Source organism: Mustela nigripes, chromosome 1 (genome assembly GCF_022355385.1).
Source record: "Mustela nigripes isolate SB6536 chromosome 1, MUSNIG.SB6536, whole genome shotgun sequence".
NCBI classification, from domain to species: Eukaryota; Metazoa; Chordata; class Mammalia; order Carnivora; family Mustelidae; genus Mustela; species Mustela nigripes.
Window position 1 is genome coordinate 192,712,955 of NC_081557.1, and position 26,022 is coordinate 192,738,976.

Genomic DNA, 26,022 nt, shown 5'->3' on the forward strand with positions numbered 1-26,022 from the left:
AAAGAATTAATTATAAATGTAAATATTTGATTTTTAAATTCAGACAATCTTTAACTTATGAATAATCATGTACAATTTCATAAACATTTTCAAACACATATTTAAGTCCAAAAGAAATTTTAGACTAATTTTAAGAAAATGTATCTACATTTTAAAAAAATTAAGAAAATACATATATTTACATTTAGGTTCTAAATGTAAATATGTGTATTTACAATTATTTCATTGGATCAAAATTCAATTAGTGGTAATTTTTACCTGTTTTTCCTCAAGTTTTTATATTTATATGTTTAAGTATAATTATGGATGGAAATGTGTCTCCCTCAAAATTCATATAATTGAAACCTTTATCCTCATACTTTAGAATTGTCTGTATTTAGAGATAAGGACTTTAAAAATATACTTAAGTTAGAATGAGACCTCTTGGGTGGGACTTAATCCAGTCTGACCCAAGGGAGAGACGAGAGACGAGACCATGGAGAAAAGACACTTTGCCATCAGTGGGGGCAGTGATCGGCAAGTCAAGGAGAGAAGACTTAAGAGAAACAAACCTGCAGACACCTTGATTGTGGACTTCTAATTTCCAGCACTGTGAGGAAATAAGTTTCTGTGGTTTAATCCACCCACTCTGGGATTATAGAGTACTTATGTAAAGAATATACTTGTCATAACATAAAAGTACATAAATCAAGGAAAATAAAATTACATTTAATAACTCATGTGATTGTTCACAGAACAGATTAGACTTTCAATAAAATTAAACCATGTCCTCTTTTCACAATAATATTAACCATATATCTTTTATTGCTATAGTCACTGGGAAACATAATATTAAAAAATAATAAAAATAATAAAATAATTATTGGTAAAATTAGCTGACAGAGTCCTATACAAATTACTTAGATTAAAGTCTTTAGCTTCATGGATACTTCTGGCTTTAATTATCTTATTTTATCATAATATTAATTCATGTATTCATTTACTTTTGGTTGAACACTTTCCAAAAACAGCGGGATAAATATTGAGGAAATAACCAGGAATAAGACATGTAACCCTCAGTTCAAGAAAATTCATAGCTTGGATCTGAAGGACATATGAAGTATCGATAGAAAACAACTTTTATAGGTGAGAAATTGTGTTCAAGATAAAGGTAGCAAGATGCAAGAGGTCAATTCTGGAAGAACTGGGCAATAGACTATGATAGTTTGACTTGAAAATTAGCTAGGACATCTAAAAATTCACTTCTTCTGTATTTGGAACAAGATAACTTGAATCAAGAATGAATACTTAAATATAGCCCCAGAAATGGAACCAGCTATTAGTTGAATACTGACAATGGTTTGAACAGTGCAATTCAGATCTGGAAACCATTTCTACAGACAAATCTGTTTCAGCAGATGTTTTGGGAGGATGGGATTTGTTTCTTCATCAATGGTGGAAAATATGTACAGTTACCATAGAAAGAATCCCTAGGAAGTATGACATAAGGCAAAAAATAATGTTATATAACTTGATGTAAAATTTACTTAGTCTTCCACAATCATATGAGCTTATAAATTCATACCAATGTTCATTTCGTATAGAGAGACAGAATAGAAAGAACTAGCTAGAATGAGACTAATTGAATTTTTAAAAATAGATTTGGCTTTTCTCTCCTAGAGATAAATACAAAATATTTCAACAAATATTTCCAGAAATATTCAGATTTAAAGTGTTATCTAAATGGTGATTAAATGAAAGAATTTTTCAATTAATAAGAGTTTTGTTATTAGGTATTATTGGTTCTGAATATGATAATTTCCTCTAATAAGAGAGAGACAATAATTAATACTAAATAATCACCTGTTATTTCACTTTTGATAATTTATTTTTTAACCTTTATTTTTCACATAATTTTAGACTGATAAAATTTTCATGGGGGCTAGATACAAGTTTTTAAGTCCATTATCACAGTAAGGAATAAAATGCTGTTCAAGGTCTCATTTTTCTTTTAGTCCCCCTTCTCACAGGTGGAAAAAATAGAATATAAACTTCAGTTTCAACTCTGATTAACAACGGAAAATTTACAGTAGTTTCAACGAACAGCAAAACCAAAAGATTGGTAAAAAATTGGTAAGTGTCCAGTTCATAGATTAGACCTATTAAAAAGTACTTCCTTGAGGAAACTGTTCTTTACACAACTTCCTTTCATCAACTGCACTCAAAAGGACATACTTAACCCACACATGCACACATTTATTGCATTCAAACCCCCACACTACACCCAAACATACATGGACACATGCTGGTGACCACATACATAAGAATGTACAACTCAGATAATAGCCATTATTATTCTCAATTTTGAAGAAAAGCATTTAATATTTCCTTATTGTGTTTCCTTAGGTGTCTTGTGCATATCTTGTATCAGGATAAGACTTTTGGGTCAATCCCAATTCTTTAAAAATCAATTATACATATGTATTGAATTGCATTAAGTTATTTTTCTGTATAATTTTTTCAAACGATTTTTCTGACTTATTTTATCTTGTTTAAACACTTTCTAGTCATATGTAGTATAAACCAAAATTCAACATGATAAAACACACACACACACACACACACACACATTAGATTCCATGACCTAATATTTTGCCAATAATTTTTGGTCTTGGGGCACCTGGGTGGCTCAGTGGGTTAAAGCCTCTGCCTTCAGCTCAGGTCATGATCTCAGGGTCTTGGGATTGAGCCCCACATCAGGCTCTCTGCTCAACAGGGAACCTGCTTCCTCCTCTCTCTCTGCCTGCCTCTCTGCCTACTTGTCATCTCTGTCCGTCAAATAAATAAATAAAATCTTTATAAAAAAAAATTTTTTTTTGGTTTTATGAGTGAGACTGGATTCTAGATTTAATTTACCCTATCAGCCTTTTTGGAATTTGGTGTAAGATTATGCAATTTTCTTACAAGTTGGAAACTTCTCTTTTCCTATTCTCTGGAAAAGTTTGCATAGATTAGAATTATTTGTATCTTTAGTATTTGGTGGAATTCATCAATGACTCAAGAAATGATATGGTTCTGGGGTTTTGACTTGGTGAATTATTTTGAAATAGTGATTTTTTAAATTACAAATTATAAAGTTTCTTATTTTTTGTAGTCATATTTTTACATTTCAAGAAATTATCCAATTAATGTCTTCAAATTAATTGCATAAATTTATTCATAATATCTTTTTATCATCTACTTAATATTTGTAGTACTGCCATATATATATTTTTTTATTTTTGTATTATTCTTTTGGGTTTTAACTTATTTTTGTTTTCTATTTGTTCTGTTATGTGTTATTTTTTCTCATTCCCTTGCATTTTCTCCCTAATTTACTACTTTAGAAGATCATATATTTATATATATTCTTTAGTAAGTACTGTGAGGATTTCAAATTCTAATATAATTAATATCTATATCATTCCTGGACAGTCCAGGAGATTTAGGACTTATTTCCTCGTTCAAATGTCTATGGCTTTAGAGTTGTAAGATATTATTATATATTAGCTCCTTTTTTAAAACAGATGTTTAATTTTTTTTTACTTGTAAGGTTAATATATATATATAATATATACATTTTATATATATAGATATATATGGATATATATAGCTCCATCCAGTATTTTCAAGACCAGTTTTTATCTTTTAGAAATTGCAAGTATAATTATTACATAATGTGTCTGATAATGAAAACATCTAAAGGATTTTGTGTTTATTTTCTGTTAATTCACATGTTTTGGCTTCTGTTGCCTTCTTTTCTTGAAAGGATTTGTATTTATATTCTATTTTAATTGCCTGGATGAACTATTAATTTAGTAATCTTTAAATTATTATTTTGTATTTTTTGATGACTCATGGAATATGAACTTCAGTTACAAATATATATTGCTAATATTGAAATTATGAAGTCTAAAGGACTTTCTGCTTTGCTTTGCTTAAGAACTGAGCACATATATGACTAGTTTTCATATTATGGATATGGTGTTGGTGAGTTTATTTCTGGTTTATACTTAGTATAAAAAAATTTAAGTACCAGTGTTATAGCCAGTTTCTACTTTTGGACTTTACACTGGATGAGTGCTGGCTTTTGTCTCCATCTTCATGTCCCATAAGATATAAACAAAGCTTATGTTTTATACTTTTAAGAAATGTTCTTAAGGTAAAGTGCCTTCAGAATTACCTTTGCCTCACTGGGTCTCCACTGCTATTTAGCCTTTGACTTTGTCATTCTTAAGTAGTTTGTCATCACATTGCTTTCTTCTTTTATTATTATTAAAAACTATTTAAAAGTATGCTAAGCACTAGGGACCCTCCTTGTCTATGCCAATCCACCTGACCTTCACCAGTGTACCTTTTCATGCAGAAAAATGAAACAGGGTGGGGTGGGAGTTAGCACTTTCTCCAGTTTTAGCCTCCTGTTTCTAATATAGTAGTGGTTAAAGACTTGGTGGTTACTTCCATTTTCTTTTTAAATGCAATATTTTAAAAGCAGTTTTAGGTTCACTGCAAAACAGAGTAAAGTACAGAGATTTCCCATTCAAAGTGTTTCATGGGCTCCTGACCACAGTTGACACTTTCTCTGGGTTTGGCTTAGACATCCCCCAAGCATTCCACAGACTCAGGAGCACTTATTCATTGCCTACAAGATCACACTTGTTTTCTGTTGAGGTTTCCTAAGCACATTGCATCTGACACCAGACCTAGATTTGCAGCCCATGCTACACATCAGTGGGCTCAGTCATTGGAAATATAATGTCCACTGCTCCATATCACCCCAAGGATTATTGAAGTTTTTTTAAGATTTTATTTATTTATTTGACAGATCACAAGTAGGCAGAGAGTTAGGCAGAGAGAGAGCAGGAAGCAGGCTCCCTATTGAGCAGAGAGCCCCATGCAGGCCTCGATCCCAGGACCCTGAAATCATGACCTGAGCCAAAGGCAGAGGCTTAACCCACTGAACCACCCAGGGGCCCCAGATTATTGAATGTTTTGATGAAATTAAAGAACAGACTTCGTTGGCTGATGGGAGAGAATAAGATAACCCAAGTCTGGATTGCATCTTAGGTAAGCCACCTGGTGTCTCCATGCAGCAGTTCTCCAAAAGGACACTTCTCATTTCCATCACATGTCCAATTAGGTGGTCTGCACTTTCATTCAGATTTACAGTGCTTTTCTACAGTTATTGACACCTCAGTCCCCTGGGAAATCCTGTAAGGACTCTCTGCATTCCATTAAGTTCTTTTCTAAAGACTGAAATATATGAGAGAACAAAATTTTCATCAAATAAAGGACAAGAGACTATATAAGAACATTTTGAAAACTTTAAAAAAATCAGGATTATATAAATAAATTCTTAAACATGATGTACCTTTCTCAGTTATATTAAACTATTTTTTTCTAGATATCTTTTTGTCCCTTTTGCAATCATCCTTTCCAGATGAAAGGTTTGGATGAGAATATGGGATGATTTCAAAAAATAAATTTTGATTATTAAATAAGTCACAATGATATTAACAGAAAAAACAAATAAAAAATCTAAGATCCTGGTCCCTAAGGAGGCAAGAAGGGAGAAGGGAAGACTTTAAGGATCTTTGTTTTAGAAGCTGCTCCTTTATTTTAGAAGCTGCACACACACACACACACACACACACACACACACACACACACACACAAAATGCTGCTGGTAGTGTTTTGGATTCAGATTGACTTTAACCCCATAACCATACCTGACAGTGCCAACTATGAAGCAACAGCTCCTGTGTGTTCCTTATAAAGCACTTCACTCCAGATGTTGTCTATATTAGTGAGGATGAATGTCTGATATCATGGACAAGAAAAACTGCTCAAAGCTGATGTTCACAGGCAGTCCTTCTAAAATCAGGAACTAAGCTTTTTTTTTTGAACTGGACTGAAAGCTTAGGGCTGGAGACCTGATAATGGTGCCACCTTGGGCCCTGTTAACATATGCCTTATTTGGGGGTATCCTAACACTGTAAACTCTTTGTTTCTAGGGTTACCCCATGTACCTTCTTAGACTATACTTCCTGTATGTGTTTCCATACCATGATAGAACCTCAGTCCTGGAAGGTTTCAGGTCAGCTTCAACTTATTGGTCAGAGCTATGCTGTGCAGAATTGATGCCTCATACCAGGCAAAAAAGATTCATATAGAATTTGAGGAGCTTTCTTATTCTTTAAAGTAGACCTTAATGGGCCATTATGATCCATCTTTTCCTCCTTAATAACTGTTGTGCCTGATGGTTACCATCAGTCTCACAAGCAGACCTGATTATCCTCCTGAGTGATCTTGTTAACTGCCATGGCCTCCTAACCCAAATTAACAAGGTTATTATCACAGCTCCCAAAGTTCTATTTGGAGTCATGATTGGGTAGCTATGTTTCTTGCTCAGGTCCTAAGAAGCCAAGGAATGGGGTTGAGGAGTCTTGCTCCTGCTAAAAAATTATTGCTGAGTTCTCAGGCCAAACACAGACAGTTATAAAGGCTTTTCCTGATAGACCTCACCAGGTAAGTTGCCTCCTCACAACAGACCTAGTATACAGTCAGTGCCTTAAGTCCCTGACGGTGTGACAGTCATGGACTCGGGGCCCCCTGGCTGCCATGCTCTTGAGCATATCTCTATTCCCACCTATGTGCTTCCATTTAGAAGTCTCCTCACTGGCAGAGGATAGAAAAACTTAAAGATCATTTTCCTCTCTCTGACTCAGTACTCACTGCTTTCCCCAATCTTGGGCTTCCCTCTTCTCCACATCCTTCTGGCCACCCCATTCCATACAACTGAAAAACTGCTCAAGTCTCTTGTTTAGGGCTCTCCAGCTAAGACTGTGCTGATTTATTTGGTCTTGACTGTTCCATGAGAAATTAATGCTAATTCCTAATATATATATATATATATATATATATATATATATATATATACATACAAAGAAATGAACTGATACTTTTGTTTTTCTGAGGGAAAAACACAGTTGTCAACTAACAGTTATATACTCTTTCATTTAGAGTAAAATTAACATAGCATCAAACAAAAAATAAAATAACAGGGTCTTGAAACCATAGACCATAGACCAGCTCTTACAGAATTTTTAGAGGATTTCCTTCAGGTTGAAAACAAACAAACATACAAACAAAAACATCATAAGCTAAGAGGATAGCAAAAAGATACAAACCTGGGGAATTTTAAAAATCTTTTAAAAATAACAATGGTAATATCAATTTGTGTAGGAAATAAGTAAAAATAAAATACTGAGGGTTGGTGGGGGGAAGGGATTTGGGAGAAGGGGGTGGGATTATGGACATTGGGGAGGGTATGTGCTTTGGTGAGTGCTGTGAAGTGTGTAAACCTGGTGATTCACACACCTGTACCCCTGGGGATAAAAATATATGTTTATAAAAAATAAAAAATTAATTAAAAAAATACTGGGCATTAATAACATATAAATGAGGGTATCAGAATTAAGGTATTCCATAGTCAGTGTTTTAATCAGGAGAAATCAAACCACAGGATTCACTTAAAAAATCAGTTAAATGTTTGGGCGCCTGGGTGGATCAGTTGGTTAAGCATCTGCCTTCAGCTCGGGTCATGATCCCAGGCCTGGAACGGAGCCCTGCATAGGGCTTCCTGCTCAGCGGGAAGCCTCTTCTTCCTTTCCTTCTGCTGCTTCCCTCTGCTCCTGCTCTCTCTCTTTTTCTCAAATAAATAAATAAATCCTAAAAAAAAAAAAAATCAGTTAAATTTTAAAGTTAAAGTAGTAAAAAACACTAAGGGAATAAAACTAGTTGTATAAATGCTAAATAAAATAAAGAACAAAAAATAAATAAGAAAGAAAAAAGTACAAAGATTTAATCATCCTAAGAGGAGACAGGAAAAAAGAAGGCAGAAAAATAAAACGTATAACATATAGAAAACTTGTAATCTTATGAAAAAAGTTCAAATATAACATAAATGTAATATATATAATTACTAATATAAATATGAATGAATTTGGGGGAGCTAGGTCGTTCAGTAGGTTAAGCACCCTGCTCTTGGTTTTAGCTCAGGTCATGATCTCAGGGTCATGTGATCATGCCCTGCACTGAGGTCCATACTCAGTGGGGAGTCTGCTTGAGATTCTTGCTCTCCCTCACCCTCTGCTCTTCTCCTCTCCACGAACTCTCTCTCTTTTTCTCTCTAAAATAAAGAAATCTTTAAAAAAAATAAACAAACAAATAAATAAATATTAAGGAACTAAATGCCCAGTTTCAAAATAAGGTGGATTAAAATGATAAAGACTATATATAGGCCTTCTATTTGAAATGCTTGGAAATGCTAAAAAGTCAAGCACAGACGGAAAAAAGAATAAGTATTATCAAAAAGAAGCTAGAGTGACTATATTAATATCAGAAAAAAATAAGTAAAATGATATACTAGCAATAAAAGGCTTACTACATAATAATAATTTTCAATTCACAAGGAAGAAATAATGTTTTAAAAAGTGGATGCCCCCCTTCAACGCTATGGTCAACTAATCTTCGACAAAGCAGGAAAGAATGTCCAATGGAAAAAAGACAGCCTCTTCAATAAATGGTGCTGGGAAAACTGGACAGCCACATGCAGAAAAATGAAATTGGACCATTTCCTTACACCACACACAAAAATAGACTCAAAATGGATGAAGGACCTCAATGTGCTAAAGGAATCGATCAAAATCCTTGAGAAGAACACAGGCAGCAACCTCTTCAACTTCAGCCGCAGCAACAACTTCCTAGGAACAACGCCAAAGGCAAGGGAAGCAAGGGCAAAAATGAACTATTGGGATTTCAACAAGATCAAAAGCTTTTGCACAGCAAAGGAAACAGTTAACAAAATCAAAAGACAACTGACAGAATGGGAGAAGATATTTGCAAACGACATATCAGATAAAGGACTAGTGTCCAGAATCTATAAAGAAGTTAGCAAACTCAACACCCAAAGAACAAATAATCCAATCAAGAAATGGGCAGAGGACATGAACAGACATTTCTGCAAAGAAGACATCCAGATGGCCAACAGACACATGAAAAAGTGCTCTATATCACTCGGCATCAGGGAAATACAAATCAAAACCACAATGAGATATCACCTCACACCAGTTAGAATGGCTAAAATCAACAAGTCAGGAAATGACAGATGCTGGCGAGGATGCAGAGAAAGGGAAACCCTCCTACACTGTTGGTGGGAATGCAAGCTGGTGCTGCCACTCTGGAAAACCGCATGGAAGTTCCTCAAAATGTTGAAAATAGAACTGCCCTATGACCCAGCAATTGCACTATTGGATATTTACCCTAAAGATACAAACGTAGTCATCCAAAGGGGCACGTGCACCCGAATGTTTATAGCAGCAATGTCCACAATAGCCAAACTATGGAAAGAACGTAGATGTCCATCAACAGATGAATGGATCAAGAAGATGTGGTATATATACACGATGGAATACTATGCAGCCATCAAAAGAAATGAAATCTTGCCATTTGCGACAACATGCATGGAACTAGAGCATATCATGCTTAGCGAAATAAGTCAAGCAGAGAAAGACAACTATCATATGATCTCCCTGATATGAGTAAGTGGTGATGCAACATGGGGGCTTAAGTGGGTAGGAGAAGAATAAATGAAACAAGATGGGATTGGGCAGGAGACAAACCATAAGTGTCTCTTAATCTCACAAAACAAACTGAGGGTTGCTGGGGGGAGGGGTTTTGGGAGAAGGGGGTGGGATTATGGACATTGGGGAGGGTATGTGCTTTGGTGAGTGCTGTGAAGTGTGTAAACCTGGTGATTCACAGACCTGTACCCCTGGGGATAAAAATATATGTTTATAAAAAATAAAATATTAAAAAAAAGATTTAAGTAAATAAACTGATTTTATATATATTTATATATATATATATATATATATTAAAATCACTGTGGTAGACAACTCTAACATAGCTTCTAATTGCCCCTTATTATTACATATGTATATATTATATTATGTATATTACATATATAATATATAGATATTATAAATAATAAATAAGCTAAAATTATTGTGTAGACAGCTCTAAGATTGCTTCTAACTACCCCTTAGTATTTGTGCCCTTGTGTAATTCCCTCCCTTTTGTTTTTTGGTTTTGTTTGTTTTTCTGAGAGAGAGAACACGAGCCAGGGAAAAAGCATAGAGGGAGAGGGATAGAACCTGAAGCACGCTCAACAACCAGCATGGAGCCTCACATGGGGCTTGATCTCCCAAAGCCAATATCATGACCTGAGCAGAAATCAAGAATTAGATGCCTGACTGTGAACCACACAGGCACCCCTGGATCTAGCAATTAGCTTTAAAAAAATTTTAAGACAGCAAAAGGGATAACCTGAGACGAGGTTACACAAAAGTCTCCACCTTGCTCTTCCTCTCTTGCTCTTTAGCTTGCTGGCTCCATTGCAAAACTAACTTCCATGTTGTGAGATGTGTTATACAAAGACATTAATCTAGGAAAGAACTGAAGGAGTTACTCAACAGTCAATGAAAACCCAAGGATCTCAGTTCAATAGACACTGAGGAATTTGTTCTGGCCAACAAACATGAGTGAGGTTGTTAAAAGATTGCCCCCAAGTCAAGTCCCAGATGAACTCTTGTGCAAGAGTCATGCAAGTGAACTGTATCTAGTTGCCTGACCCCAAGAAACTTAAGATAATAAACGCTTTTGTTTCGGGCCACTAAGTCTGGGGTAATTAGTTCAATGGCAACAGATAAAAAAATATAAACACAAAAGTACAAAAAGGAAAATAGCATGAAATCTCAAAAAGTGCTGAATCTAATAGCACATAGATGCAATAGCAACAATAACTACTGGTGAGTGATAAGAGTAAATACATAGACTGCATCATAATCACAGTAATGTGTGTCTGATACTAAAGAATTGAGCAATATTATTTAACATTAAAAAACAATTTGAAAAAACCCCAAATGATCACCACAACATATTCAGAAGCATCTAATAAAATTCTGCATCTGTGGTAGAAAAAAACTGGGAAGTGTTAATAAATATTTTTAAGTTAACAAAGGCATTTACAAAAATCTTACAGCAATCATAATATCAAATGGTGAAAGTATTTAAGGATTTCAAAGTATTTACTTTAAGATCAGAAACAAAACAAGTATGTCAATTAGCTAGTCAACATTTTTTTAGGCTTTAGCTAGCAAAGTAAAAGAAATTAAAAGCACTAAAATTAATAAAAAATTAAAAGGAAATAAAAATTTGATTATTTTCTAACCACGAAAGATTTTTTTATTCAACTACATTGAACTTAAAAATATATCTGTTCATAAAAATTATAAAGTGAGTGCAAATATTTGAAGTCAAAATCAGAGATTGACAACATAATTAGTAAAAAGTTAGCAATGGACAACATAAATTCAATTCAATAATAAGAAAAAACAAAAGGCGAGTTGGTAAACTTATATAGACACTTCAAAAAGAAGACATACAAATGGCACACAAACATGTTCATTATCACTTACCCTACTGTTAATCAGAGAACTGTAAATTAAAACTCACAATAGTATGTCATTTCACACTAATCAAATTTACAAAAAGTAAAGGTCAAACAATATCTTGGGTTGTAGATGATGTGCAATTATGAGAACTCCAAACTGTGATAGTGTAAACTAACACAACAATTTTAGAAAATAAATTAGTATTACTCCTAGAATTGACAAAATAATATAGTAATTCTATGCCACAGCACTAGGAAACAAATATAAGCATATTCTTTAGAGCATTTTTCTTTTTCTTTTTCTCTTTTTTTCCTAAAGAGGAAAAGAGAGAGAGAGAGAATGTGTGTGTGAGCAAGGGGGTGAGAAAGGGAGAGAGAGAATCTTAAGCAGGCTCCACATCCAGCACCGAGCCTGATACTGGGCTTGATCTCATGACCCTGAGATCATGAGCTGAGCCAAAATCAAGAGTCAGATGTTTAACTAACTGAGCCTCCTAGGCACCTCTCCATGGAGCGTTTTCCTGTACCAAAGTATAGGAATCAATCTGTACAATTCTTAACACAATTATGGATACGTTTTTTATACATACAATGGAATATTCCACTCTAATCAAAAGGATTACTATAGAATACATCCACTTGGGTGAATATCCTAATCATGACATTGATTGACAGACTGAAATCATAGATGATTTCCTTCAGTAAAGCCCATTTATATAAATTTATATTTATAGAAATATATAGAATTATATTTATATAGAAATTATAAATTATATAGAAAAAAGAAAAAAAAGCCCACCCATTTGTGGGGTTAAGAAAAAGTTTTGTATTGAGAGACCACTTGAAGCTCCTAAAATACTCCCAATATTTTATCTTAGTCTACGAATGTATGGAAGGTGTATTCTTGCTAGCATCCTTTAAACTATAATCACATATTTCAGTATGTACATTTCACAACAAAAACCTCTGCAAACTTTTAAATGAGTTTTAAATTTATGAAATCTTCAAAAATTTTACCTCATTTTTATTCAAGAATTATTTGTTGTGAAGCTTCAAGAAAGTATTTTCTAGCAAAAACATCTACTTCTTAACTAATTTGAAATGAGTAACATCTTTACCATCTCTGAAAAGAAAAAAAAAAAAAAGGAAAGAAAACCAAAACTGAGGTTTTATTGGAGACATTCTTCACCATATGAGATATGTCACATAGTATCTTTGAAACTATTTTTGATTTTTTTTTTGCGTGAACTCATTACTTCAAAGAAGATCATTCTCTATTCTTTATAGGATTCAGAGGGATCTAGATTTATGCTTTGTTGAAAGGAAAAATACTGGTTTCACATCGTGTTAATATCATACATGCAAGAAATATAGAGAGAAGAAAGATGCAATTTCTTTGAGCTTTCTTAAAGTCATGCTGAAATGCTCTTCTACCAACAAAACGGTGTGTGTACATGTCCATGTGTAAAGCTCAGATCAAAGAACTGCTCTAGTGCAATTAAAATACTGAGTTCAGAGGCACCTGGGTGGCTCAGTGGGTTAAAGCCTCTGCCTTTGGCTCAGGTCATGATCTCAGCATCCTGGGATCAAGCTCCGCATGGGGCTCTCTGCTTGGCAGGGAGCCTTCTTTCTCCTCTCTCTCAGCCTGCTTCTCTGCTTCATAAGTAGTTGTGATCTCTGTCAGATAGATAAATAATCTTTTAAAAAATATTAAGTTCAGAATTATGTAAACAATAGTTGTAATCATTTAGGAAAATTTTAAAACCAATTTGACTAAAACAGTTTTGCTGAAATTGTTGTAAAACTCTATGTAAAAGCCCACATGCAAAGAATTTTATTTTATTTTTTAAATATTTATTTGTTTATTTATTTAGAATGCATGAGTCGGGGAGGGGCAGTGGGAGAGAGAGAGAGGGAATCCTTAAGCTGACTTCACACTGCATGGAGCCCAACAAGGGGCTTGATGTCAGCCCCTGAGATTATGACCAGAGTCAAAACCGTGAGTTAGATGATTAATTGACTGAGCCAGTCAGGTGCCCCCTCAAAAAGAATTTTAGATGAGTTCATTTAAATCACTTTATTCCAAAATGTTAATGCCATAAAGGTGTTTAAAATTATTTCTCAATTTTTTTCCTGAAAAACAATATTTTATGCTTAGTTATAAGCACTTAGACAAGTCTTCATACATATAAATCAACAATCTTCTTTAAAACAGTTTTTTGGAACACTTGGGTGGCTCAGTCAGTTAAACATCTGTTCAGGTCATGATCCCAGAGTCCTGGGATCAAGTCCCGCATCAGGCTCCTTGCTCAGAGGGGAGCATGCTTCTCCCTCTCCTTGTGCCTGCTACACCCCCTGCTTGTGCTCGATCTCTGACAAATAAATAAAATCTTTTAAAAATAAAATAGTTTTTCAAACATATGGCATTTATTCAAATTTCTGTTTATGTTCTATGCAAAATCATAGGTAATTTGTGAAAAGAGTGGTTATGCCAATATTCTTCTGAGTGATACACAATAGACCATTAAGTGATCATTTATTTTTTCAAATGTATTTGAGAGGTATTCAGTTCCATAATCATCAATTATTGAAAAGACAGATGAATATACATCAAGGTTTATTTATTTGCTTTTTTTATTATGTTATATTAGTCACTGTATGCCATTGGTTTTTGATGTAGTGTTCCAAGAGGCATTATTTGAGTATAACACCTAGTGCTCCATGCAATATGTGCCCTCTTTAATACAAGGTTTAGATTGGAAAGGTTTGTAGGTCTTTGAGGACCTAAGAAAATAGTGATTATTTGTAAGTGTCATACCCAGATCTTTACACACTGCAGCAAATTACAAATGTTTGAGTATGTTCAATAGTTAGAACGTAAAAGAGATTCATCCTTTTAAATGCATAAACATGCATCATCTTATTCTTCACTATTCTCCATTCATACGGTAAAAACAACAAAACAGCTTCTTGATTTTGTGTGAGCAAGTATGTCTATACATATACAGAGACATATATATTATATATATACAAGCACATATATATACATACATAGATACATAAGAGTGCAAATAAACAAATTCTAATGTTGCAATGTTCCTCATAACAATTATGAAAAGTATAAATTATAAATGATATCTGACAATTCACACGGCTATTGTGAGACAGGGTTTGGCAGGCATGTGCTAAAAGATAATAAAATGCAATGTATTTTGCATTATATATAGGAAATAAAATGCACATAAGAGATATGAATTAGATTCTTGACAAACTCTTAAGGAAGTGTGGTATGTTTTCCTTAAATATATGCAGAAAATATAAGGCTGATGTTCGGGGTTTAACATTTCTTCCAAAATTTCAGCTACTTAGTTATATAAAAATATGGCAGAAATGATGGATATACTTAGCACCATGAGCCTAATATTTCAGGATGATCTAATATAATAGTTGATAGGAAATGTTAATAATAGTGAGGCAAATGTATAAGAATCATGAAAAATTTTTAAGGTTTTACCATAGGAAATAGTCTAACACTATAAAAAACAAACAAAAAACCAAACTGGGACCTGGACAGAGCATTTTTCTAAATACCTCATAAGAATTTTGAGGCAACAGCCCCAAATATCTATGTGCTTCTTCCTCTCTCACTAATCCATTAGTTTTCATTATGTATCCGGAGACATGACAATACAAAATAACTGGTATGTAGTAATGAGAAGTAGAATTGGTATAGAATATCCTTATTTTTCTTTATAGTATTATTTGGAAGCTACTAAATTATTATTTAGAAAGTTAAAACACTGAGAAGTTATGTAAGTTGTCAAAGTCCACAGGGGTATGAAATAATATAGATGGGATTCCAAGCATGTGTTGGCCTCCAGATCTCACAAAGTTCTACAGATCCAAAATAAGCCTTTTGAAATAATTCGAAGAGTGGAAAAACTGCATTTTGAAGTTTCAGAAGAAGAAAGACTATATGAAATATATCTATTGTAACAGTCATAAAATCTTCAAAAAACTGGAAATTTCATAAAGCAAGAAGATACAGCATTTATAAAACAATAAAACAAGTAAAAGAAAATAAGAGAAAAGAGAAAAGATCACAGAATGAAAAAATATTGTAGATAGAGGACAAGGGAATGCTGACTAAAAATGTAATAGAACATGAATTAATATGTAAAACACCTAGCACAAAGTAGTATGCAAGTAGACATTAGCTTTTATAACTATTATAAATCATTTGCCCCTAAAAAAACACAAATTTGATCTAGACTCTATTGTTATTTTTTAATTGTTTTCAAATTGGCAGGAGATAGATGGAAAATCCTTATACTCTGTGATAATTCCCCTTTTCTTATCTGAATCTTGAGCATTGTTTTATTTTCATGACTTAACTTTCAGTACTAGGTTCTAACAATTATTTCATAATTAATATATGGTGATTTTTTTTTCTTTTCTAAACAGCTGTGATTCTTGATTTTTTTTCAGTGATTCTTGAATTAATGAAACTGATCACTCTGATTGAAAGGAGTACTGTAAGCATGATATCTTTTTTTTTAATCCCCTCACTTCTGGTTCTTTACTTATAGATATCACTTTTATTCATTCATTTATTTGATAATACATATTGAGCAACCATAAAGGGTCACACATATTGAAAGGACTATTTTGTTTGCCAGATGTCAGACATTCTGGCCTTGGCTATGATGATGGAGTACATCTGAACTGAAGAGGAAATTCTGGATGCAAAATGACAAATTCACAATAATCTAAAGGTAATAACTGAGAGGTAATGAGACACAGACACTATGCCATCAAATATTTTCAATTATAAGAAGTAAAAATAAGGAGAGAAACAAGTCACATTTCAATAAGAATGGAATAAATATCAATGTGGCCCTACAAATCTCTTCATAAACAAATGAGAAATCTGTGAAACAACGTCTACAAAGTGAGTTTGGGGAAAATTTTGTGATTTAGGATTATTTTGACCAACCAAATTGTAATTCATAAACATTTGTCTTTTGACATAAAGTTTTCTTACATATTTAAGTTTTCAAGAAAACACAATTCAACTGACTCTTCTAAAAAATAGATAAACTAAGTATTTTTGTTAATCCACTTGTGGGAAAAATCAAAATTAGGAACTTAAGAATGCAAAAGAAATAACTGTATTAAAGCAATTAAAATAAAAAATAAATAAATTTAGAAAAATACTCTTCATCTGTTAGAAATCTGTGTGTAAATGTCAATAATTATCACCAATAGAATTAATTCGAATGAAAAATCCAAATTACAGTAGTAGACACATAGTCAACACACTATGTCAACAGACTATCATTGATAGTGCCATTGATAAAGTAAATGATAATATAATAATAATATAAATGATAATATTACATAATATTAACATATGGTAAATAATGAATATTTTAGTTTATCCTAGTTTGAAAATTATAGGGTAAAAATTATAGGGTGGAGTTAAAGGAATTATTTAAATCATTAATAAAATTTTAAATAGATTATATCATTTTTAAAATACTAGAAAGATGAGAAAGCATATTATAATCTTTAAAGAAAAGGAATAAAGAAATGTGTAAAAAGAAAAATTTTAAATATGTTTCAGTAATAGGACAAAATATGAGTTTTACCAATAAGTATTGATAGTTTACTACTTCCCACTTAAAACATCCATTTAGGGGGGCACCTGGGCGACTCAGTGGGTTAAAGCCTCTGCCTTTGGCTCATGTCATGATCCCGGGGTCCTAGGATTGAACCCCACATCAGGATCTCTGGTCGGCAGGGAGCCTGCTTCCCTTCCTCTCTCTCTGTCTGCTTCTCTGCCTACTTGTGATCTCTGTCTGTCAAATAAGTAAATAAAATCTTTTTAAAAAATAATAAAAATTAAAAGAAATAAAATATCCATTTAGGAAATAAAGAAAACCACTGATAGAAAAATTAATATGATTAAGCTATAAAACGGAAATAGAAAAGACCACAACATATGAAGAATTGTTAAATTCACTGCTAATTAAAGAAACATGAATTAAAATATCAAGTAGACACTATTTTCAATTGTTATATTGGAAATCACATATTTAAATATCATCTAATTATTTGATGTGATGTTTTCCACATATTACATGATCTACCTATTACAGATAAATAATCCTTTCTATGTAGAAAAAACTATAATCTGTATAAAGAACAGAAATGTATTTCTATGTTGAAAGAAAGAAGACTTAGCTATACAGAACAGTTTCTAGATGGTAGGTTTTGCATGCTTTTCATTACCTGATTTGCATTCTTTTGGTAATTTCTAGAGTTTAAAAAATAAATATGTATTTCTTTTGAATCAAAGTAGGTTATATTAATTGTCATAATGTATAAGAAGAAAGTAATACTTTGAATGATTAAATTATGGGTTTACAAAAGACAGATGGCAAGTCTAATGTAATTTATCTGTAGAACTTCATGACTGATATCTTTTAGTCTATTATACAGAGGTGAATTCTTCTATATTTAATCCTAGATCCTCTAGAAAATATGTCCTTTATCTTTAGATCATTATTAAATAGGTACATTAATCCAGTTTTATTGTGGGTCCAGTCCTAAAGTTTCTATGTTAGATGTTTGTTATTTGTCCCCTATTTATCCTGTCACACTGAGAAACCGTCTGGCAATCACTTTTTTCCTTAAAAATATTGTATCACCCTGAAGCATTACAGAAACTAAAATATTACAAATGAGCTCCAATAAACATTCCAGTAAATTTAGTACTTAGTAAATAAAGCTTTCAATTGCAGGTAAATCAAACTAGTATCAAATTATCTTTAAGCAAAAAGTCAGAGAATGGGTTTAAATAGTTAAGACATACAGAATTAGACTGGTTTGTCACAGCTGGATCCAGCTCAGTTAATGTCTCCCATTATCCATCATTTCTCTCATGTTCTACCATCTTTTAGCTCTGTGTTGTAATATGTAGACTTGGTTCTCTAAGCAGACTTTCTGGATAGATTACCCTCTACCCCAACACACATACACAGGAGTTGCATTGTTTTTATATTCCTGATCAAAGAAAAGTAGAGGCCCTCTTACCAACCATTTGATTCTCCCAATGGAAATTTGACCCTGCTTGAGAATATGCCCAGCAAACCAATCACTATACTCAGAGGACTGGCTTTGATCAAGTAACGTCTATAGAAAGAGCTGTAATGACTTAACTCCCAGTCCTACCGGAATTAAGGAAGGAAGAAAATATCAAAAGAAAATTATGTGAGATAGAAAAAAAAAAAAAAAAAAAAAAACCTTGGAAACTTAGCCTTTTACTTATTCTTGGTAGCTAAGACTCTAAAAGGTCAAAACAAGTATGACATTTCATTTTTAGGACTGTCTTTTTAAGAAACTTGGACTGTACTTTTCTCATACAGGTAGAAGAAACCATAGACACCTCTTGTTCTAGTACTTCTTCCTCTTCCCATCAGATAAGTGTGGCAACATGCCCTAGGTGAATTTTAAGATCTTGCTTAAGGTCATTACTTCATAATTATTGTGAATATTCTATACATTCTATAGTTTGTTACATTCTCTATCTCATTAACTAATACATACATTTCCCCATGTTCTCATCTAAGGACATAGCTTCTTCAATATATTTTGGTTTGGGGAGAAGAGATATTAGTCAATTATGAGCAATTTATCACCAGTAGGCCTGTCTGCTGCCTATCAAAAAGCGTGTGTTAAGAATATTAAAATGCCTTAGAATATTTCAACATGGTTCCTTTTACCTTCAACTTTCCAGAAGATCAAGGGAATTTTTCTGCAGTATTCATGGTTAGAACCTGTTTGAGTTCCCATAGCTATTAACAATTTGGTAAGATGTACCTTTCTGAACAAAGATGAAACATTTGTCCTTTTCTCCCTACTTGAGCTCTCCAGAATTTGAAAACTAACAAAATGACTTATTAAATACCTGATTGCACCATATAAGCCTAATTTGGAGAACTATCTGCATCACTATTTCCTGAAATGAAACTTAAACTTTTAACTAAACTGACCTATCCTCAGAGCTAAGAGACTGGTTCAATGAGATATGGACTGTGATACCAACTCAGGACAATCCTAAACCTTACTTACATTCAATAGCCCAAGATGCTAAAATATTTCACAAATCTTTGAACAAATTCTTATGGACCTTGAAATCACAGGCATAGCTTCATCGTGGATTCATTTGAGTTTGAAACAATGGTTACAAACTAGCTTTTAGACCATGGCTGCATAATGATTATAGGACTTATACTATAAACCCCTTAGATTTGTACTTTCTAGGTTACAATGTGCCCTACTCCTGACTTTTGGCATCTCAGCTTCTACCGAGGCAGTTAATGTCCTCATCATTGACTTTAATGCCTTGGCCTTATCAGGGTGGATTGTAGTGTAAGCCCTGACAGTTGCTTTATTACTATTATTTTTTCCTAGCTTTGTCATGCAAGGGACTGGCTTAAGTTTAGATTGCTGAGAAATCCATTTCAGGAGACATCCACTTCTAAGAGGCTATGTTGAATAAGCATACTGCCATTTGGCCACTTGAATAAAGAGCAAGGTTTCCTGCCCCACTGAGGTTCCTTTGTGTTGGAGATCTTGTTTTATTGCAGTAACTGATCATTGGGCTGTGTTTTCTCTCTTCTTGAAATTTAAATTCTAGTTCTTATGTTTTAAAGTGACCAATAAAGAATGAGACTGAGGAATCAGTCCCCACCCTCAACTCCAGAAGAACACCTAGTCTAAGCATGGTCACTTTCTCTCTCTCTCGATCCAGAACCTCAGTGCATGGTACCACGTATGCTGTGCAATTACCAGGACTTGTAAGTAATAAACAGTATTTTTTTTTTTTCTTTTCAAAAGAAGCAGCAGCCACAGCAGCCACAACAGCCACAGCAGCCACATGAACGTTCCACAGGGTCAACAGGTAGACTTCATTTGTGAGTTTATGTGGCTACCCACCAGGAGGCACAGAACTATAACTAGGCTAGTATGTTACATTCAGCATATTTTACTGAGTGAATTACAAATTTTGTTGTGGACAGTTCTACTTTAAGTGGAGAAGGGAAACTTGCCTAAGTTTCTACTAGTTTAGTGGGCTTCTTGTGTTTCATGTCAAAAAAATCTCAAGAGATCATTAGTGTATACATGGAGACACTTCCTTGTATTGGTTTACCTTCTAGTCATTTCGTTTCTCATATTTTTAATCTCATATTGTAAAAACAGTAGTAAGATTGTTCATGTTTACTATTAATACAGAAAGTAATGTTGTGGAGCAATCTTATCAGTGGCAGATTCACTGATGATATCCTTTCTTTCTCTTATAGACAGCTGAACATGGCTTCCCTCCAAGGGATAAACTTTTGTCATTTACTATTCATCCCGAGGCCCTAGAAACCTGTCCACTGGAAGATAAATTTCCCTTCATAATTCCTTCAGAGTCTGTCGGGGAATTTATATTACTAGTATTTAAGAATTAGGGGACTTAAAAAGATGGAATCCCTGGTGATCTTATAAAACTCCTAGAGCTTTTATTTCCACTGTGTTTTATAAGTCAAATAGATTATTGGATAAATATAACTTTAAACAGCTCATGAAAAAGCTGTGCAGCAAAATACATGCACCAAGATTTCAAGGCCTGAAATAAATACGTATAAGCAAGAAAAATAGAGCAAGCCAATCTTCTAATCTTCTAATCATGAGCAATTTTTTTTCCATTCTTAGTTGGTCAGTCAGTATATTTAAAACACATGCAGAAGTCTTTCTAATTATATCACAGTAAGGCAAAACACATTTTCTGATAAAGGTTACTAGATAACGCATAGTTTCCTAAGATGGAGTTCTAAAATATTCTAGGTCATATCAGTCCAGTTGCTTTACACACCACTAATTGTTTCCATTAAGCTGCTGGCATTTTAGAATCATTGATTAAACACCCATGGTGCATTAAACAATTATGCTATATACAACTCTGATATGGATATATTTAATTGCTTCTGGCAAGCTTTAGTTAAAAATAAGCATACATTTTAAAATACAATGCTGATAAAATTAATGAGTATAATCTTAAACTAGAATTAAATAAGAAAGGACTGATACTGAAAACTCAACAGAAACAGGAGAAGTATAAGTCCCTCATCTTTCCGGAATCTTTGTCACTACCCATCAAAAACAAAAGTGGGAAAGCTTTGATAAGTCCAGTTAGTGCAATGCATGGATCAAAGTGTCAGACTGATAGGATCAAAGGGAACAAAATGAAGTGGTAATGTTGTGCACCAGATTTGAAACCATGGCAATGATGAGAGGTTCTCACAGGATGGAACAGGGAAGCTTTGATTAGTGCACCTTGTTTGTACTGTGAAGGCATCAAAGTGGCAAATGCGCCTGGATCAAATGGGGCAGAATGCAATGGGTAATGGAGCACTCAGAGCTCACTAGAATTTAAGCAGAGATGTTGATGATGTGGTGGAGACCAATGCACACATCCCCATCTGGCAGCTGGGAAGAAGAAAAGAAAGGAAAGGTGGGGGGGGAATAATTTTAATCACTTGAAAGCTAGTTGATTAGGGCACAACCAAAGAATCAAATAGCATTTTCAAATATTGTATGGGATGTGAAAACGAAACCATTTTTTAAAACTAGGCAATATTACCAATTGTTTATTGCTAATTGTGCTTCATGTATTCTTTGTTCATTTCCAGCAGTTCTATTATGTCTGTTAATTCATGAAGTAGATTCTCTTTGACTGTATATACATCTAAGTTTATATTTGCTGGGGATCGTTGTCTGTGTTTTATCGCTTTAGAGTACAATGCGTGGATAAGATTCATTTTACAGTCAAATTTCGCTTACTGTATTTGCAGGGATTTTGCATTCCCTGGGCATCAATTCCATTTAAAAGTTAAGTCGTAAGACATCTGTCTAACTCTCTTGATTAAATTCTCTTTTTCCCCTCATTCAAAAAGTTACAAGTCACAAGTAGTGTTTATAAATAAAAAGTAAGCATATTATTGGACTATTGGAATATTTACATAAAATATTCCCTAATATAGCATAGTGATAATGCCTCAGATTAAAAAAGTAGAGAAAAATGCTTAATTGTATTAACACTACAACAAAATTAAATATGTTTAGCATTCATATGACTAATTTATTAGTGACAGAGTGCAACTTCTGAGGCTGTGTGCTGGCTGTTTTACATTTATTCTCACTTATCCTTACTACATCCCCATAAGTGGGTATTGCCATGATGGGTGGGGGGGATTTCCCGGTGATTTGGGAAAATAACAAATGTATTTTTCAAATAGAAGGGAAATAAACCATTGTGACCAAGAGGGCAGAATTGTATTGCTTGCTTAAAATCGATCCTTTGCTTCTCATCTTTCTTATGGCTGCCTTCTGTCAGGTGAGTGAACTTGACTACAATGAGTTTGGATGTAAAAGTAAGACTTACTTTAGCCAATGGAGTATTAGCAAGCATAGTCAGTTTAGGGATAAATGTGCTCTGATTGTCTGGTTTTCACTCTTGCCTTTTTGCCTTTCACTTTGAGAAGGATATGCTCCAGGAAGCCACTGCTTCAAGAGAATGAGCAAATAAAGTAGACCGCTCTCTGACACAAAGCCTTTAACTGAGCAAGCGAGCTAATCTTTAAACTGAGCCTAGCAGAGCCATGACCTACCCACTGAATAATGAGCAAAACCAATTTGGTATTAATTGTTACAAAGCGTTGGCAAAGGTTCTCCAAAACATCATTACGATATTTGTATGTTCACATAAAAGGGTCATTGACCAAATATGCACAATTATTTGACTGAATCCAGTATCCTTTTAAGCAGAGGTTCTAGTTGTTACCCAGGTACTATGACTTCTTCCGTTATTATTCTGCCCCCCTCCTGTTTTCTCCAAAAATACTTTGCATGGGCTATTAACTTGTGAAATCTCTGTGGAATGCATTTTGAGATTTGTTCTCACAAGAGCAGCAGGGAGTGGAGAAATCTACTGCATGTACCTCTTGAGTACTGATACTCACACAGTGATGCTGACTGTACATCTGTTCTCTCAGGTCTTTGGGAAGTCTCTGTTCTCAAAGATCTTTTATTTGTTTTTTTCTACTATCATTTCATATCATTTTTTAAAAGATTTTATTTATTTATTTGACAGAGATCACAAGTAGGCAGAGAGGCAGGCAGAGAGAGAGGAGGAAGCAGCCTCTCTGCTGATCAGAGAGCCAGACGTGGGGCTCGATCCCAGGACCCAGGGATCATGACCTGAGCCAAAAGCAGAGGCTTTAACCCACTGAGCCACCCAGGCACCCCATTTCATATCACTTTTGAAGGTAAGTTTATATTTTATAATAAAACCATCAAATAATTGAGTCTCAAAAATTACTTATATTTCATTATATTTTCTTCATTGATTACATAAAGTTCAAATGTGGACAGATGAGTAAACAGCCAGATTTATGTTTTAAATATGTATTGATGTGCTTCTGGAAATGAGGGAAATCTGTACTTATGAAGAAATTATAGGGTTATGAAACCTTGCCCAAAAAATGGTTAAACCCATTGCAATATATTTCTTTATTCATCAATTGAAACTCATACTTTGGGAATATGGAAAAATTTTAGAAGTTTTTTTTAGCAATGAGCTGATTAGAAGATTTAATAAAAATTAGAAATCTTAGGTATATAAACACTATAGTATAAAACCAAATAGTAGTGAAGAGTAGAAATCAGGAAAGAACAAATTCTGTTTATTTTTTTGACTACTGTTTTAACCTTAAATTGAAGGTGATTAAATTAATTTTAAATTATTAAATTCAAATGTCTCTGCTGAACTATATTTATAATTTGATGAAATGTCCTTTAACAAAAAGTGACAATATAAACATAAATAATACTTCAATTGACAAATTTATTAGTACAAATTGTTAACCTCCTCCAACTACGTTTACTAATATCCTGACTTACACACTTAACTATGCCAGGAAGTGTTCATAAAACCCAGCTGCACAATAAATATCTGCAGTTAGTTAAAACTCTTTCAAATAATGAAACCTACAGCTCATAATATTAGGATCATAACATTGGCTAATTTAGTCACTCAATTTTGTACTAATTGTCCTGAACAGCGCTAGGCATTCTGTCAGTAAAAAGACAGCTCATTTTATAGAAATCTGAATATGGCATAAATGAAATTAGATTCTCTAAGCCCAAATGAACTATATTCTCCAAACCCAAATTACTAAGTGATTAAAAATCAACGTACAACCCGCCCTCAATATTAGAAGGATAACTCTTGATTAAAATTAACAATATTTATCAGAAAGGTTAAAAATCAGAATCCAGGACATTATATTTATCCTCAGATATAAGAGGAAATTTTAGAGTATATGAAAAAAAAAAAAGAGTGCTCTTGTTTTTTTCTTGCCTATACTAGAGTATTTAGACATGCGCCAATATTCTACATACTTTAACTTTGGTGCTGTAACTATGACTTTGAATGCAAGTGTTTCCAATAAAATATACTTCAAAACATACATAACATATAATTAGTAAAATTTTAATAAAACCTAAAATATTCTTAATACTTTCTGTTTATGTTGGAAAAGATAACCTTGTGATATTAAAAAAAAAAAATGTTTACCATGACTCATGATAAGCGAAGGTAGGAATCCAGGAAAACAAACAAACAAACAAACTTTTTTTCCTGTTTATATTCTTGTAATTTCTCACCATGTAAGAGCAACGTTTAAACCATGGTATTTAATTTATTTGAGGAGGCTAATATTCTACTTTTTAAAATCATTGAATAAACTTATTTTATAAAAACATTATTATAGTTGGTTTAGTTAAAACTACTGAAGTGAATGTTATAAGATATAAAGTTGATATATATTATTTTAACTGAAGTATTAGATGTGTAATTTTTAAACTACCAGATATATATGAAAATTGGATAATAACATTCCATTTCTACACCCTTTCCTTCATTCATTTATTCATTTCCCTCTCATCAGTGTCTTATCCAGTGCCTATAATGAGATGCACAGTTGTGAAAGGAAAAGAGCATCTATACAAAGTCAGATAGATGCTTTATATATGAACCTCCGTTTGATCATCTATAAACATGGCAAATAGGAGAACTTGCTCTTTGGTTTTAAGACTTTGACATGAGTTACATCAAAACTTAGCAGAGTGCAAAGCATGTGGTAGGCATTGCGGAAATTGAGTATTATTCCATTATTATTTGTCTGTACAAAGCCCCATTATTTGCTCTGGCCTCATGGGTTTGCTTTTTACATGAGTGTTGTGTGTAAAAAATGCTTAAAGTTGGCTGCCTGGATTCCTATGGGAATATAATTAAATCCACAGGCATTGAGCTTGGTTGAACTAGTCACAGAAAGCTAAATTAAAGGAACTACTATTAATTCAGAAAAACACATGTT

At 33.4% G+C, this 26,022-nt stretch overlaps 1 long non-coding RNA gene across 1 annotated transcript in view; it reads left to right on the top strand.

Annotated features, from left to right (window-relative positions):
- Positions 1–23,572: 23,572 nt before the first annotated feature.
- LOC132014579 (uncharacterized) overlaps positions 23,573–26,022 on the top strand; it is a 30,998-nt gene continuing 28,548 nt past the window's right edge. Inside the window, exon 1 of the long non-coding RNA XR_009403324.1 lies at positions 23,573–23,910. This is a non-coding gene — a long non-coding RNA (uncharacterized LOC132014579). The remainder of the gene's footprint in view (positions 23,911–26,022) is intronic.